This window comes from Myotis lucifugus, unplaced genomic scaffold, assembly GCF_000147115.1.
Source record: "Myotis lucifugus unplaced genomic scaffold, Myoluc2.0 scaffold_34, whole genome shotgun sequence".
In the NCBI taxonomy this organism is placed as follows: Eukaryota; Metazoa; Chordata; class Mammalia; order Chiroptera; family Vespertilionidae; genus Myotis; species Myotis lucifugus.
In genome coordinates, this window is record NW_005871082.1 from 5,858,596 (window position 1) to 5,877,244 (window position 18,649).

At 35.5% G+C, this 18,649-nt stretch overlaps 1 pseudogene; it reads right to left on the reverse strand.

Annotated features, from left to right (window-relative positions):
• Positions 1–17,712: 17,712 nt before the first annotated feature.
• Positions 17,713–18,442, reverse strand: LOC102433955 (annotated as a pseudogene).
• Between the last annotated feature and the right edge of the window lie 207 nt (positions 18,443–18,649).

Genomic DNA, 18,649 nt, shown 5'->3' on the forward strand with positions numbered 1-18,649 from the left:
ATAAACTAGTCTAAAAAGGACAAGTCATGATGGTTATGTAGAAAAGTGTATTTTGTGTCTGGGATGAGGAAAACTACAAATCAGAAAATGGGTAAAAATACATCATTCCTCAATTTCTCATCATTTGTCTCATCAATTCATTCAAAATATGTATTGAGTAGCAAACAAGATTTCAAGAGCTGCAATTTGAAATTTAAAAATTTATATTAACCACAATGCTGAATAACTATAAGTGCTGAATTTTGAAAAATCTCTTTCTTTATATAAATACTTACTTTGGTGTGTGCAGAGGCTAATTTTTTGATACTACAAATAAATATGGTATGTAGAAGGCTGACCAAAATTGTTATCTATGATTATTATAATTATGGATGATATTAGTTACTTTATCAGTTAAAAGTAATATATACTCTTTGTATAGATTTAAAAGATATGAATATGTAATCAGAAGAATATCTTGTAAAGTTTAGCTCACTTTTTCAATGTAAGAATATTCACCACAAGACTTTGGATAAATGTGTGTGAAAATTATAGATTCTAGCTGCTATGTCATGACCAGTAGTGGAAGTTTTAATCTGATTACAAAGAAGAAGCCTCATGAAATCATCTGACAGGATTATCAGCTTGCCTTGAATCCTGGGTTCAGGTATTATACTACCAGAGATGGTGATGATATAGTTTGGGATGATGATGGCTCAGCTCCTGGGAATGGAGGCCTTCTCTATGACTACTGTGATGTTTCCTGTCTGCATTCTCTTTTTTTAAAAAAAATATATTTTATTGATTTTTTACAGAGAGGAATGGAGAGAGATAGAGAGTTAGAAACATCGATCAGCTGCCTCCTGCACATCTCCTACTGGGGATATGCCTGCAACCAAGGTACATGCCCTTGACCGGAATCGAACCTGGGACCTTTTGGTCCGCAGACCGATGCTCTATCCACTGAGCCAAACTGGTTTCGGCGTCTGCATTCTCTTTTGCAAAATAACCTCAGTTGCGTAATATGGAGAGGAGAACTGTTTCACCGTGTGCTACCTAAAGTCATTCTTAAAATATTTCCCAGAACCCATGCTATAAAAGTTTCTTTCTCTCATAAATTCTTCAGATTGTAAGTTCAAGTTTTGTGGAGAAAGATCATAAATTTAGTTTTATGCACATTGGCTTCTCGGTGCTTTTGAGACAGTGAAGGCAACTGTCTAGTAGTCCATTGTATATATGTCTGAAGCTCAGAGGGAGAATCTGAGCAGGAGATAAAATTTTGATAGTCTTCTGAGTATGGAAGAGATTGTGCAGGGAGTATGTAGAGTGAGAAGAGAGGAGGTTTGGGGATGGTTCCTGAAATAATTTCTATATTTACAAAGGTGGTGAAGGAGATGGAACCCAGAAGGGCAAGCCAGTGGGAGAAGCTGAACATCTGGAAGAAGAATGTAATATTCTGGTAATGAAAGGAAGAAAAACTCCCCCAAAAGCAGGGTGAGGGACAGTTATAACTGCTAAGAGTTCCAGTAAAATAAATACTGAAAACATGCATTCCATTTGGAGATATGGAGGTTTCTCAGTCACTAACTCAATCCCCATTATTCATGGATTCCCAACTTGTGAATTCAAGTATTCACTAATATTTATTTGTAAACAGCCCCATCCCAGAATCAATATTTGTAATGCCTTCACAGTCATTTGTAGATATGGACAGAGGGGCAAAAATAAATGATAAGCCTGTCACACATGTTCCCATTTGAAGTTCAACAAGGCCACATTTTACTTTGTTTTAGCTCTTCTATCATAAGATGTTTTCTTTTTTTCACAGTAAATTTAGTGCCATGTTTTTCTCATTTTTGCGGGAGTTTTTTTTTGTTTGTTTGTTTTCTTGTTTTTGTTTTTGTTTTGTTGTTGTTGGTGGTGGTGGTGGTGGTGAGTCACTGTTTAAAATATCACCCAAGGATATTTCTAAAGTTATTGTCTGGTGTCACTAAGCTTGAGAAGCCTGTGATGTGCCTTATCAAGAAAATACATATATTAGATAAATTTCATTCAGAAATGACTTATAGTTCTATTGGCTTTGCATTCAATGTTAAAGAATCAACAGTCATACTAAATAAGCTGTACTTAAACAGAAAGATATATTAAAACGGGTATTGATCCATTGGTAAAAATATTGTGACCAGAGGCTCACAGGAACCTAATCAACTATTTTTCCTAGGAGCAAATGGCTGTTTCCATGGTGGCATTGTAGAACAAAACAACCAAGCATAATGATAATCATCCATATGTAGCAAATGAATGATATAATTTTTATTAGATATTTTTACTTTAGTGACATAGAATTTGTTACCATAAATAATCATGTTTAACTTTGGATTTAATATTCAAGGATCTTAATATTTACTGAAAACTCTTACTATTCCTTCTATTCATTATGTACTTTGTTTATTTTAGCATAATTATTTTCTTTATTTTAGTATAAACTTGCATTTTTTGTACCACCTTTACTTTCAGTTGAAGAGTTAAAAAGCATTTCTCTTTCAACAAAGAGAATACAAAGAATACCAGGTCACTATTAATGAGTAGTACTTTCTGTATTTCATGATATAGTTTTGTAGTCCAAACAAAATAATTTGTTCATCTACCTTTTAAAATTCTGGCAAAAAAGTGGCAAATATTCCATTTGGTATTCATCTTCATTTCATTTTCTTTGGGTTGCTCTTAATAATATACCTCAAAAAAGTACAGTTTGATCTTCAAAGCACTTCTAAGTTGCATTATTTTATGAAGTCAAGTTGGAAGACTGTTTGAAAAACTTCTAGCTTAGTCTTTCTCACACTTAAAACTCAAATTTAAATGTGGGGCTTAAGTAACCATGACAGTAATCTGTGTGAAGTAATGGTAGAGTGCTATGATTTGTTTTCAAACCTCCTTTCCCAATAAAAATGTATGAGAAAGCTCGATATGTAAAATAGATCCAAATGGACTTGGTTGAGTTGCATAATGGTTGGTATGCTTGGGGCACACCCCAAGGGGATGACCCTAACTAGTCTCAATGATGGCATATGAATTTTCAGCTCAAACCTTTTAGTGTTCTTCAGGCCCATAAATATGTGGGGACACTGTATTGAAGTCAAGAGTCAAGAGAGACACTACTTACCCTTCCTATGACATAGGTGACTCATTTACGTCACTCGATTCAGCATTCTTAATTATGAAATAAGAATCCAAATGTCCCAAACTATATTTTAAAATACAATGAAAACTTGAAACATGGCTAGGTATATGAGTATAGACACAATCTAGTATTATTTCCAAATCATCAGTCTAATAGAAATATGACCAAGCATGCGATATATTTCAGAAGAGAGAGATGTTAGTAAAAAAAAAAAGGGGGGCGGGGGGAGCGGGTATCTTAGCTTTTACTTTTTCTTCACTTTTGGGGCTCTTATATCTTTAAGTCGTTCTGATGCCAATTTATTCAAGGAATATCTGCATTTAATTTACCATGTAGTAGCTAATCAGATTTGAAAGCAAAGCTCTCTGGAAGAAATTTTGTGTAGTAAAAAAAACAATAAAACTCTGATAAAAAGCCAAGACTGTTTTATAGGGAATGCATATGTAGCAATGATCACATATTAATATCTCAGCTGCAAGTATTGTCAATAATCAGGTGAGGGCGGCCAGTAGCCCAACTGGATGTTGAGGGGATGGGACCAGGGGTGAGTTTGTTTTATAGTCCATGGCTAAAAAAGATAAAAGTATCAGATCACCAATACTTAAATGGTTTTATGACCTTTTACTGGTTATGTTTTCTGATTTGAAAGCAATCTAAGGTAATATTTTGTGTATTTCCATTTTAAAAACAAATCCCCAATGAAGAGTAGTTTCTGCCATTCTGCTCTATGAATCCTCTTTCTCATTTGGTCATCTACTCTGATCACCTCTTACCTTTCCATACAATAAGTAAAATAACTATTTCTCTCCAAAAGTAGCATATTGCTAGTGTTTCTGAGTTTGGCATGTATCACTCATCTCTTGCTACCTTTTCCATACAAACTGAAATTCATATAATCTGTTCCAGTTTTTAAAAAGCACATGAAAAATAGGTAATATATTTTTTATTGTATTTCATAGATGAAGGCTCAACTGATATGTTATGATATAACTCATTGCCCATCATTAAGACAAATTTCCAGTTTATTTACAGTAAGGAGATAGCCAGTAAGTGTTGAATGTATATGATTTTTTTTTTATTTTTCAAATGGCAAAGAGTAATTTTTCCCCTTTTAAATCATTGTTTTTGTATCCATTTCCTGCAAGCATGAGCTCAGGAAGTGATAAAGTTGACACAGTTGCTGATGGATTTTCAGGGGCTCATGCCAAGTTGTTTCCTGGTGCCAAACACAATGGATCAGGAAATATGGCACGTGACCAGAAAAATCCTATTGTTTTAAATAAGTTTTCTCTCACTTGGGCTCTAAGCAGAAATTTCCCGGAATATTTAAAGCTTTCTCCAGTATGATGGATGAGCCTACACATGTTCAGATAGTTATCTTCATGCATAGTTTTCTTATTAGCTTAATAGTTAGAAACACCAAATTATGAAATAGTTCAAGAAATTCATAATAACTCTTCAGAACAGATTAAGTAAAAAATATTTTTAGAGGAAAGGATTTGATAACATAGAAAAGCAAAAATGTCTCATTCTAATTCTCATGAATTTGACTTAATTTAAAGTAATATTCAATTCATTTGCTAATGAGTTGCAATTAATGTTACAAATTATATATAATATTACATAAAATAAGTAATGTTACATGATGTGATAAACCACAGATGTTCACTGTAAAGGCTTATAGATCTAATGGATCTCCTGGGTGTTGCTTCTAAGAAATATTTTGTAGATTGCTAAATTATCTGTCCTTCTCCTAAGGCCAACTGGTGCCAAACATTTAATTTTCTTCCCATCTTTATCCCCAAGTGTTTATTAATATTTAAAAAGTATTTTCTTCTTTTCCAAAGATTCTAAACTTCCTTGATTTAAGGATGTTCTTTTGTTATTATTATCAATTTGGCATAGATATTCATTCATTTTTTTCTTAAAGATTAGTATTAAGGTTTTATGGGAACACTGTAATAAAATAAGGCAGTAGCCAATAACAGACTTTAAAAATATAATTTATGCTCCATAAGGTTCTTTTCAAGTGTAAAGACCACGTCAGCATTCAATGTGCTAGCTGTCTAAATGAACACTCTAAAAATCAAGCATGTTAAGTTAACTTATTCTATTTTATTTTCAACTGTCAGTACCATAAATTGATCATAAACTAATCAGAAGCCTTGGCCTCACCTGAAAAAAAAACAAAACATCAACCTGGATTATGTTTTATGTTCACAGAACTACCATCTTGTGAGTGTTTAGGTCTCCTAACTGCTCAGCTTCTGGGTGTAGGCAGCTTTGAGAAAATAACCTAAAACAAACATGTTAATGGGCTAGCCATAGTTCTGTTGGTAAAGCTGACCTATAGTTAGGTTTACTAATTTTAATAATACTTTAATATTATTATTTTTTAAAAGAAATGAAATAAAAATACAACAAAGTGTAAAATTAAAACCTCTTTTACTTATAAAAATTTGTTTGGCGAGCAGGTGATATACTACAATGGTGACTGTATTACATAATTGAGCTGACTTAACCAGAAAACTTTAATTTTCTTGTGCATCTATTTTCACCTCTAAATTTACTACAAAATATTCTTTTTTAAAAATATAATTTTATTGATTTCAGAGAGGAAGGGAGAGGGAGAGAAAGATAGAAACATCAATGATGAGAAAGAATCATTGATTGACTGCCTCCATGCCCCCACTGGGGATGGAGCCTGCGACCCTGGGATGTGCCCTACTGGGAATCAAACCATGACCTCTTGATTCATAGGTCAACACTGAACCACTGAGCCACGACAGCCGGCTAAAATATTCTTTATAGCAAAAGTAATCAAGTATAAAATGAAGAAACAGAAGAAGAAAGGATGATGGAAAACAAAGAGAATGAAAGAAGGAAGGAAGATCTGAAAAGATTTAAAAAAACAGTGAGAGGGAGAGAAAAAGGAGGAAGGGACACACACACACACACACACACACACACACACACACACACACACAGATAGAGAAGATAGACAGATGAGACAGAGAGAGAGATATAGTCCTCTTTGTACCCAAACGACAAGTGTTGAAAGGTAACTGATCTTGGTGCCACGGAAGTTAACTGAACTCGTAAGTAGATACAAATTATTGTAAAAAAAAACAGTTTATGAGATAAACAATTTAAACAGACACACCTCATTTATTTATTTTTACTAAATACATTCTTATTTTAAAATTCAACAAGTAAAAGGAAAACCAGGATATTTTCAAAGAAAAGTGAAGAATAGTTAAAACAAAACAAAGCTTTTAGTTTGTATTGCTGGGGAGGTAGAAGATTGTGCTGATATGGGTAAGAAAGAGCCCAAAGGAAATACTGGCTAAGGAACATAATTATTCAGCAAAATCCACCCCCACAGGGGAGATAAAATTTTTTTGTTTACCTCATTTTAACAAAGAAATTCATCTGAAAAATTGATATAGACTACAATTTTGTTTCCAATGCAATAGACTAGATAATCTATTACCCTAACTTGGTGCTTCCAGTTATTTTATTTTGGCAACTCCACAAGAGTGACTCCAACACAAGAAAAATTGGGGAAGATTTTCCATGACTTGTAGCTGGCAAAGAGCCTAGTCACAGAGTTTAAAGCCAACCTAGATTTACAAAGAAAAAAAAATGAAATCATCTAATGAATCATATAAAATATTTTTACTGTCTTACATCTCCAAAACTATTATTATTTTTAAACATAGCTTTAAACTTGTTTAAAATAATATATATCCTAAGACATCTAAATAGCATTCTTTTATCAAAAGAATTTTTTAACTCTCTACAATATGGACATTTTTATATATTACTGGGGGTTTCTGCATTTTCTCAATCTTAATATTTATGAGTCTTCCATTTTTAATATTTTGCAAATTGAGAAAAACTTATAGTTGAATTGTCAATGAATATGATCTTTCTTTTAAAAGAAAAACTGTTGTTTAGTCTGTGTGTCCTTAGAATCAAGAAAATAATTTATAGGTGAAATAGTAAGTTGTATAATAAAATATATAAAATGAATAAGTATATGAGTTAATTTTTAATATTAACTACAACTGTATTATTACTTCAGCGACTGGTTTAACTTTAGAATTACTTTTACTATTAACCTAAAATTAAAAGAAAGTTTGTGCATGTATCTGGATAATCCCAGAAGATTTTGCAACTTTTATTTATTTATGCAAAATAATTCTTTATCTCACAGTAGAAAATTAGGGACTTTTCTCTGTTTGATCAAAACGTTGTTCCTAATTGTTAAATATAACTGAACTCCTTATTATTCAGATTTAAAATCAGGGCAGTAATTCCTACGTAGATAGATGGGAGTGTAAAAGTCCAGAGAATGTTGAGCAGTGTTTATTTTGAGAGGAATTTCTGACAGTAGTGAACAGACTAAATATAAGAGAACACCCAGAGCAGCTCAAATCTCACTAAGGAGAAAGCTACCATTGCCTTAAACAAAGCAAAGATACTGCCCATTGCTGTGGGATGACCTCACCTACAAAGAGACCAGACTCTGGGGGCTGCATCTGTTGGCCCCATATTTTAACTTTATTTTGGTGACCTGACATTTGGAGTGGCTCTGATTGGTCTGGAATTAGCCTTCTTATCATGTGCAACATCTGTACTGTATTGTTCCAAAGGATTAGCCACCCACTGGGGATTCTGTGAAGTCAGGACAATGGAGGTCATTAAAGGTGAAAACATTTATTTTCCGGTCTCTAGTTCTGCAGGGGAAAGCCACACAGCTGATGGATTTTCCTTTTTAATCCAAAGCTCAGCATTCTTGCAAATATAAGTGAACAACAGTGATCCCTGCGAGGTTTGTTACACCGGAATTGATGACTGTAGGAATTCAGAGTTATTTACCAGGCAAAGAAGAGGAGAGAGAAAAACAGAAGATCCCATGTCAAAGTCTGGAGTTGAAAGCAAACTAGAGCATGCATTTGAGAATGGCACTTAGGATGATTCTGAGTGGGGAAGCCGGACACAGTCTTAGGTGGTATGGCAAATTAAAGTACATTTTTCTTCTGCATTTTTGTAACTTGAAATCAAATTTTTTTTTCTTTTCAATCAATTGTCCTCTCTCAAAATCTCCTGACAGTGAAGTTATAACACCGTGATATTTGATAGGTAAAATCTGGGACATGAGGGAGTGTGGATAAACCGATTTCCTATGTTCCAGGTTGTATTGTGTGCCCTCCAAAAAACATGTTGAAGTCCCATCCCTTGTACCTCAAAGTGTGACTTTATTTCAACATAGAGTATTTCCAAATGTTGTAAATTAAGATGAGATCATGAGGAGAATGAGGGGCTGCTAGTCCAATATGTCCAGTGTCCTTATAAGAAGACTATCATGTGGAGACCGAGACACCCAGAAAGGATGTCATGTGCTAACAAATGCAGAGGTTGGAGTTATGCAGCTGGAAGCCAAGGATGTCAAAGATTGCCAGCAAGCCACTAGAAGCCAGGAGGAGGGAAGGGAGGATTCCCCTGTGGGTTCCGGAAGGCTTCATTGAATATTTTCATCAAATAATCAGTGTTGCTGATACCTTGATTTTGGAATTCTAGCTTCCAGAACTACAAGACAATACATTTCTGCTTTTAGCCACCCAGTATGTAGTGCTTTCTTATGACAACACTATATACCTAGTATGATATACGTATTTAGTAACTTTAGCTTTTCTGACTGCAACAGCAATATGTCTGCATATATTCTTTCACCTTCTAAGTTGTATCAGGGACAATGTACATGAAGGAAAGGTATGGTAAATGGTGGGGGTGTTGGCACATCATTCAGGCAAATGTGCCATCTCCCAGATTTCCCTGCATGTTAAAGGCCTCTAATGACCCATTGACAAGTCTGCTCTGAACAGCTCTCTATATAATACTTAGCAGAACACCTCTGTAAGGGTGACTTACTTTTGAGCTATATGAGATACATGACTTTAATGCCAATTATATTAACTAGAAGAGTAGTTTTCAAATTGTGGGTTGTGATCTATTAGTGAGTGATAAAATCAATTTGTGGGAAATTCCCACCCTCATCCCCAAATAAAACCAAATTGAATGAAATTGAATTGCAATTATGAAGTGCACTTGTACATTCTCCAAGTATTCTTTTGGAAACATTTATAAGTCTATGACTGTGGCAGAGGAGATGTGTTTGTGTGTGTGCGCACGCGCGCTTTAAGTTGTACTATAACGTACGTTTGTTATTATGGACCATAGAAAAAGATAATTCAAAGATTCAGGATTATGTTATATCTCGTAAGTGACCACTACTTTATAACATTAAGTAAACTAGAAAAAAGTTAAATAAATGTGATGTGCTTTATTTAACAACAAAAAAACAAACAAACAAACCAAAAACACAAACATTGGCAATGATCTCATAATTCCTCAGAGGTTTATTATTTTCTACAAATGATAAAAACTTGTGGATTTGTGGTGAGAAACAAAAATGTTTCATGACTGCCAAATTGCTTTGTCTTTAATCACAGACTTTCCAAAAAGTTTTAAATATAATAAAATTTATATTTGCTCCTTAAATGAGTTTTCCTGGTTACCAGGTCTCTTGCCCTAGAAACAATGGGGTAAGGAAACATATTATAGTAAATATTTTCAAAGCTTGAATATGCAACATCAACAAATAGAACAAAAAACAAAGCATCTGTGAAAAATAACAGATAAACAATATAAACACTTTCAAAGTACATCATCCAGAAGTGAGCAACTAAATATGTTATGTTCAACTGGACATGCTCCTGTTCCTGATGTGAAGGCATCTCTTTATTGTTGGTCTCCAAAGATTATCTGGCTACTTCCTTCTAAGGCAATAAGAGGTTTAACTGCCCAAAGATATGGAATGATTTACCAACATTATCAGAGAAAAACCTAGACTTGGCTCTAGTGTCCTAATTTCCAGATTTCTTTTTTTTTTTTTTACTATACACTACTTTCTCATACACAATAACCAAATCAAGAACTTTTTAGAAAGATGCAGATGATCAAAACTGACAAGAGAAGAAATTGAATATCTGAGTCTAGTAACACAAGTGAATTAGTAATTAAAATCCTTCCCACTAAGAAGTCTCAGATGGCTTCATTGAATATTTTCATCAAATATTTAAAGCATATATATCCATTCTCACAAAATATTTTATGAGAGTAAAGGAGGAGGAAGTATCCACAGCCCATTCTATGAGACCAGTATTTATCTGATGATATCAAAGCCAGAGCAAGACATCACAAGCAATTATTACAAGAAAATTAGACCAACAGCCCTCATGAACATAGATGCAAAAATTCTTAAGTTAACATTAGCAAAAAAAAAAGTTTACAACACATGAAAGGAATTTTACAACTGACCAAAGAGAAAAGAAGATTGGTTTAAAATTCAGAAATCATTTAATGTAATACATCATATTAACACATTTAAAAATGAGAATCACACAATCATTTAAACACATATAAAAGAAACACTTGAAAAATTCTACTCCCATTTCTGATAAAAACTCTCTAACTAGGAATTGAAGAAAACTTTCTCAGTTGGTAATAGCATCTGTAAAACTTACAGTAAACATTATAATTAACCATAAAAGACTGAATGTTTTCATCCTAGGATCAAGAACAAGACAAGTGTCTGCTCTTGACATTTTTATTCAATATTATACTGAAGGTTCTTTCTAGCCAGAGAAGTCTATAAAGAAAAAGTAATAAGAGGCATACCATTTGGAAAGAAAGAAGTAAAACTCACTTTATTCTTAGTTAATATGTTCCTGAAGGTTAAAACCTTAAAGAATCCACAAAATCCTACTAGAACTATTCAATGAGTTCAGCAAGGTCACAGTATACAAGATCAATATACAAAAATCAACAGCATATCCATCTAATAACAACAAACAATATTTAACTAGAAATTTAAAATTTCATTCATAATAGCACCAAAAAGAATAAAATTTTTGATAAGCAAATCAACAAAAAAGGTAAGACATGTATACTAAATATTATAAAATATTGCTGAGAGACATTAAATATAAAAAATAGAAATATTGTAATGTATATGGATAGGAAACTAAGTGTTATTAGGACAGTTCTTCCCAAATTTTCCTATTGATGAAATTAAAACCCCAGCAAGTTTTTAATAGAACTTTATAAAGCTTATTCTGAAATTTATATGAACTGATTAGGGCCCTAAATAGGAAAAAACAATTTTGATCAGGATGTGCTGTCTGGTTTGGCTCAGTGGATTGAGCTTTGACCTGTGGACTGAAGGGTCTCAGGTTCGATTCCAGTCGAAGGCAAGTACCTGGGTTGCAGACTCCACTGGATCCCAGCCCTGATTGGGCATGTGTGGGTGGCAACCAACTGATGTGTCTCTCACACAGCGATGTTTACAAAAAAAAAAGCCTGGCCTGCCTGGGTCAGTTGTTGAGCATCAACCTATGAACCAGGAGGTCAAGGTTCAATTCCCAGTCAGGGCCTATGCCTGAGTTGCAGGCTCGATCCCCAGTGGGGAATGTGCAGAAGGCAGCAGATCAATGATTCTCTCTCATCATTGATGTATTTATTTTTCTCTCCCTCTCCCTTCCTCTCTGAAATATATATATATATATATATCTTTTAAAAGAACAAAGTGAAGAACTTATACTACCTGATTTCAAAACTTACAGTACAGTTACTGTAATCAAGTCAGTGAGTTAACTCTATAGAGACAGGCCTAAGGTCAATGGAACAGAATTAACATCCAGAAATAAAGTCACATATTTATGACTGACTAATTTTCAACAAAGATGACCAAGGAATTCAATGGGAGAATTTTCAACAAATGACACTGAAACAATAGGAATTCCTTATATAAAAGGATTATTTTAGTTTCTATCCTAATTTCACCCATAAAAATTGATCAGAGACCTCAATTTATTAACTAAAATTTTACAGCTTATAGAAGAAAACAGGAAAAGACTTTATGACCTTGGGTTATGCAAAGAATTTTTAACATGACACCAACAACTAGAGCCATAAAAGTAAAAAGAAATGTTACATTTAAATTCACATGCACAACAAAAAATGTGTGTATTTCTATAAACATGATTACAAAGTACAAGGGTGGGATGTCTTTGGCATATCTCACCTGCATCCCTGCCCTCTGTCTCTGTCGTCACAGTGTTCTTCCCTCCTATGCCATGTCTTCATGTGCTATTCTCCCTGCCTGTCTCTCTTTTTCATTTTTTTTAAAATATGTTTTTATTATTTCAGAGAGGAAGGGAGAGGGAGAGAGATATATAAATATCAATGATGAGAGAAAACCATTGATCAGCTTTCCTCCTGCACGCCCCACACTGGGGATTGAACCCACAATCTGGGCATGTTCCCTGACGGAGAATCAAACATTGACCTCCTGGTTCATAGGTCAACGCTCAACCACTGAACAACGCTGGTTGGGCACATATCTTTTTTTTCTTATAAAGATACTAGTCATATTGGGTTAAGGTCCTACCTTAATTCAGTATGACTTTATCATCACTTGATTACATCTGTAAAACTCAATTTCCAAATAAGGTAACATTCACAGGTACCAGGAGTTAGGACTTCAAAATATCTTTTGGGGGAACATAATTAAACTCATAACATATGTAAATGCAAATTTCGCCCAAAAGATATACAAATTGTCAGTAAGCATATGAAAAGATGTTCAACATCAATAATTATGAGGGTAGTGCAAGTCAAGACTAAAGTAAGATATCACTTTATATACATCTGATTGCCTGTAATAAAACTGGTAGGCACTAATAAGTATTGGCTGGAATGTGGAGAAACTAGAAACTAGATACATCACTCCAGGACATATAAAACAATGGAAGTTTGGCACTTCATAAAAAGACTAAACATAACTTTATTATGTCATCCAGTAATTTCTCTTTTAAATATCAACTAAAGAAAAATCAAAACATATGTTCACACAAAGGCTTATACATGGATATATAAAGCAGTATTATATGTAATAGCCAAGAGCCTTAAATAAATTTAATATCCATCAATTAATGAATGGATAAACAAAATATGGTTTATATAGGTAACATAAACTATTTAGCAATAAAATGGTGCTTGCTACATGAATGTATCCTGATAACATTAAGCTAAGTGAAGGAAGTTAGATGGTTAGGTTCAATATATTATACACTATGTGATTCAATTTAAATAAAATTCTAGAAGACATAAATTTTAGAAGGAAAGATTAGTGGTTACCTGGGGCTAGGTGTGGGAGATTGAATCCCTAATGGAATGTAGGTTGGGATTGCAGAGATGGTCTAAAAGTGGATTGTGGTGATGGTTTCACAACTCTGTACATTTATTAAAAATCATTTTTTGTGAATTTACAGTACATGATTGGCATGTAAATTATACCTCAACAGAACTCTAAAAAAAATTACCAACAAGGGTGTTGGTTGGGCAGTAGAGATGGAACCAGATTGGGTAATATATTAATGATCATTGAAATTGAGTGATAACTAATGGGAAGTCATTATAGTATTCTCTTTTACTTCAGTGAAAATTTGACATTTTTCATAATATACTTTTAATTAAAGTAAAAGCAACAATATAAGCTTCTACTCAAGAAACTAGAAAAAGAGCAACTCAAAAATAAGCAACATAAGGAAACAAATAATAAAGATTAAAACTATAAATCAATGAAAATGAACCAGATATAAAACAAGAACAATCAACAAAATCCAAAGTGAGTTCTTTGAAAACTCAGTAAAACTGATAAACTCCTAAAGACATTAGAGAAAAAAAAAATTAGTATAGATTACTATAAATCTTATAGACAGTAATAAGATGATGAGAAGATACTATGAATAACATCTTATAAAACTTAGACAAAGTAAACAGGTTTCTTGAAAAAATACATGAGTGACCAAAAAAAAAAAAAATTCAGAAATCTGAAATGTAGTATAGCTGTTCAAGAAATGTAATCAGGCCCTAGACGGTTTGGCTCAGTGGATAGAGCATCGGCCTGCAGACTGAAGGGTCCTAGGTTCCATTCTGGTCAAGGGCACATGCCTGGGTTGTGGGCTTGATCTCCAGTAGGGGGTGTGCAGGAAGCAACCGATCAATGATTCTCTGTCATTATTGATGTCTCTCTCTCTCTCTTCTTTCCTCTCTGAAATCAATATATATATATTAAAAGCCTAATATGCTAAGTGTCCTGTCAACCAGGCAGCCATTCAATCAATCAAAGTGTAATATGTTAATTATATGATAAGGCCGCTCAACCGCTTGCTATGACGTGCACTGACCACCAGGGGGCAGAGACGACTGGTCAACCAGTTGTTATGATGTGCACTGACCACTAGGGGGCAGACAATCAACCAGTCGACCAGTTGCTATGACATGCACTGACCACCAGGGGACAGATACTCTGACTGGTAGGTTAGCTTGCTGCTGGGGTCTGGCTGATTGGGACTGAGCAAGATGGGCCAGACATGCCCTAGAGCCCTCTCACAGTCCCTCCCTGGATGGCCAACCTCCTGTGTCTCTCCCTGACCTTGATAGTGCACCGGCGGGATCCCTTAGCCTGGCCTGCGCCCTCTCACAATCTGGGACCCCTCCGGGGATGTTGGAGAGCCAGTTTCAGCCTGATCCTACAGGCCAGGCAGAGGGACCCCACTGGTGCATGAATTCATACACCGGGCCTCTAGTATAGCTACACTAATAAAAGAGAAACATGCAAATTGGTGTCACTCCGCTACACCCACCAGCCAATCAGAGTGACTATGCAAATTAACCCAACAAAGATGGCGGTTAATTTGCATACACAGGCGCAGAAAGAAGACTGAAGGCTCCAGCCAGAGTGAAGACTGAAGACTGAAGAGGCTTGGCATCCCCGCTGCAGCTGCAGCAGAGAAGCCAAGCCTCGCTGTGGCTGCAGTGGAGAAGCCAAGCCTTGCTGGGGCTGGACCAAAGGCCTGGGTCCCAGGTGCCGGAGGAAAACTGGTGCCAGCAGCCAGGGGAAGGAAGACCTATTGCTCTAATCTCTGTGCAACGGGCTTCTAGTATATATATACATATATATATATATATGAAATGTAATTGGTGATCAGAAACCATCCTTGAGGAATTTCACTTAGTTTGCTTCACTTATGAATTCTGCCAAACATTTAAGATGGAAATGCTATCATTGTATACCATTACTTTTCATAGAGAATGAGGGGTAACTCCTATACAAATATACACACATATATTGTTTTAGTTATAAAATTAGTATAAATTTATTCTAGAAAATAATAATACAAAGATAAATGCAAAATAAGATAAAACTAAAATGGAATTATTTACCTTTTCACTTCCTACACAGGTCTCATGTTAACATGGATATTGCTTTTTATTTTTTTTTCAATTGTTCTTCAGGCATGATAATTACATAGCTAAAAATCATCAACCTTTTACACTATTTTTATAACACTCAAAAGTATATTATTTTTCTTATGATCATAAAAACATACTAGACTATTCTCATTTTTTGCTATAGATGTATTAATAATCTTACTAATAAAAGCCTAGATGGTCCTCACAAATTCACACCGTTATGCCCTCATGCCGTCAGAAGATGGCTGCATGCACAGGGGAGGTAGGGCTCCTGTGTCCCATGAGTGCATGCCGCAGGGGGCCACTCAGTGCGTCTTCCGCCGGGATTCCCGCATCCCCGCCTGTGTGCGCTATGGTGGCAGGACCCCTGGCTCTAGCCTACCTCTTTGGGGCAATCCATGGAGGAGCCCCAGATGGATGGGAGGGGGCCTATTTTGGGGGGGTGATCGATTGCACTGGGCCTCTAGTAATATATATGACTTACATAGCACTTATTATTAGGATGGCAATTTTTTAACCATCTAACTGGTCACCTCTTTTGCATGTCACAAAACACTATGCCCCTTTTATAGGAATGTAAAATGAGGCATAAAGTTTAGTTGATATACCCAAGGCTACAGAACCAGGGATTGGCCGAGGCATGTTCTTAACCACTACACACTACTGCTTCCACGACACTTTCTAATTCACACATTCTCTCTGCTCGTGTGGACATTTAGTCTTGATTGTCTCTTTGTGTAAGACTGTGTACAGTTAGGATTAACTGCATTTCCTTGTAATTAATTTTTCTTTTAAGTTTTAGGCATTGTTCCTGTGGAAAAAAATACATGTTGGGAAATACAGTGAGTATGTCTACCTCTTTCCATGGAATCCTTTTTCTCCACTCTCTGTGTGTTTTTTGTTTGTTGTGGGTTTTTGTTTTGTTTTGTTTTGGTCTACTTTTTTAGGAGCCAATGCCCCTGTATTTATATGATACACTAGGAAGCTACCAATGCTGAAGGTCAGTGCAATTCATTCAATAGAGCTTGCAATTAGAAGCAACTTTTAGCTTCACCTCTTGCCATCTTATTTCAAATTAAATTTCCTATTTTATACTTTATACCTTGCATTATTTATAGTGATAGAAATAGTACAATCCCTGGCATGATAAATGTTTGATACGTGTCCATTAAATTTTTAAAGATTTTTTTCTAGACTACTTTTTGTATTTTTTTGTTATTTTTATTTCTCTCATTTGGAAGTATATATGCATTGTTTACATTGCATTAACACAATACAGTATAATTAATGTAATAATGCATATATATAGTATTAGAATATATTTTAGAAGTCATATTATTTTATTCAAACATTTATCTAAGTGAGTTTTTCTTCCTCTTAGTAATCTAGTAAAAAGAATGATCATTCATTGAAAATTTATTATATGTTAAGTATTGTACCAAACAGTTTATATCTTGGGTGTTTATTATTTCATTTAATCCCTACCATAATTCTGTGAGTTCCGTGTTATATCTGAGAACATAAACATAAATAACTTGAGAGATTAGGTAATTTTCCAACATGGCAGGTCCAATATATTCAGAATTCTAAAGGCATAATGTCTGATTTCAAAGGTATAACCTGAACCACAAGGCAATACTGTCTTGATGGGATAGACTCTCCATTTGCAGTATAGTCTAGAACTGTTGCTAGATTAACATACATACTGAAATAGGTGTCTTAATACAGCAGTTTTCTTAAATCTGTTGCACTTTTGAATCATTGGGGATGCTTTCAAAATACTGAAACCTGAACCGCAAGTCACATAAATTAAAGCTGAATATTAAGAGGTTGGGTCCAAACATTAGTATTTTTTAAAAAGCATTTCAGTGATGGAAATTTGATCAAGGTTGTAAACTTCTGTAATAAAACATAGTGTACCAACAAGCACCTCCTTGAAGTTTGCAAAACTATTTTACACTTTGTTTTTATCAATTGCTAATAATAAGATCTCAAAATTTCCATTTTAGAAAAAAATCATTTGCTGGTATTGTTTTTGTTTGTTTGTTTGTTTGTTTTTTGGGGGGATAGAAAGTTGTTTTTTTGTTTGTTTGCTTGTTGTTTTTTGGGAGGAGGATAGAAAGTTGATTTATTGGTGGGTGTAAGGTGGGGCAAGACCGAGACTCTCACAAGCGCAGGGCCCGCCATTTGTCCAGGGGACCATGATTAGGGATGTACTTGAATCATCTGGGATGAGGCGCTTCTCGGCCACCATGTCTTCAAACTCATCCTCATTAAACTTAGTAAAGCCTCACTTCTTGGAGATGTGGATCTTCCGGTGGCCAGGGAACTTGAGCTTGGCTCTGCGTGGGGCCTCAATCACATGCTCCTTCTTCTGCAGCTTGGGGCGGATGGACACGATGACTTGGCCAATGTGGCCTCTGGCCACGGTGCCCTGGGGCTTTCCAAAGGCGCCTGTCAGCCCCAGCACAGGACAACATCTTGCTGATGCGGTGATGTGGGAGGGGTGGAGCCGCACTGGGATGGGAAAGCCATCTTTGCCACAGCTTTTCACCATGTACTTGTTGGCACAAAGACGGACAGCCTCCAGGGCTTCAGAGGAGAGCTGCTCATAATCCTCTGACACCATGTGGCCACAGAGTGGGAACTCGTCCACTTTCGCCTTCTTCCGCCCCAGGTCAAAGATGTGGATCTTGGCATCAGGGACACCTCATAAGAATTGAGACTTGGGTACGGCTTGTTCTTACAATACCTGGTAATACCGGGTGGGGCGGCGACCCGGGGCGACTCCAGGATCTTCAGTGGCACGCCGAAGGGAAAGAGCTGCTGGCATTGTTTACAGAGAAAGATGTGCCTTGTCTCCTCAGGTTGCTGTTGGGGCTGGGGTCCTTGCATTATACCCAGAAAAAGGAATTTTCTAAGACTCGCAAGGGAGGATGCGATAGAATAGAAAGCTTTATTTCTGTGGAATAACACGCCTGGGTTTCCAAAGTCCCATTTCCCTTTGTCCAGTCATAGAAGTGTAGCTGGGGTGTCAGTAGAGCTAAAATCAGAGCTAGAGTTTCCTTTCCATGTTGGAGCCGGGTCCAGTACTTGGAGCCG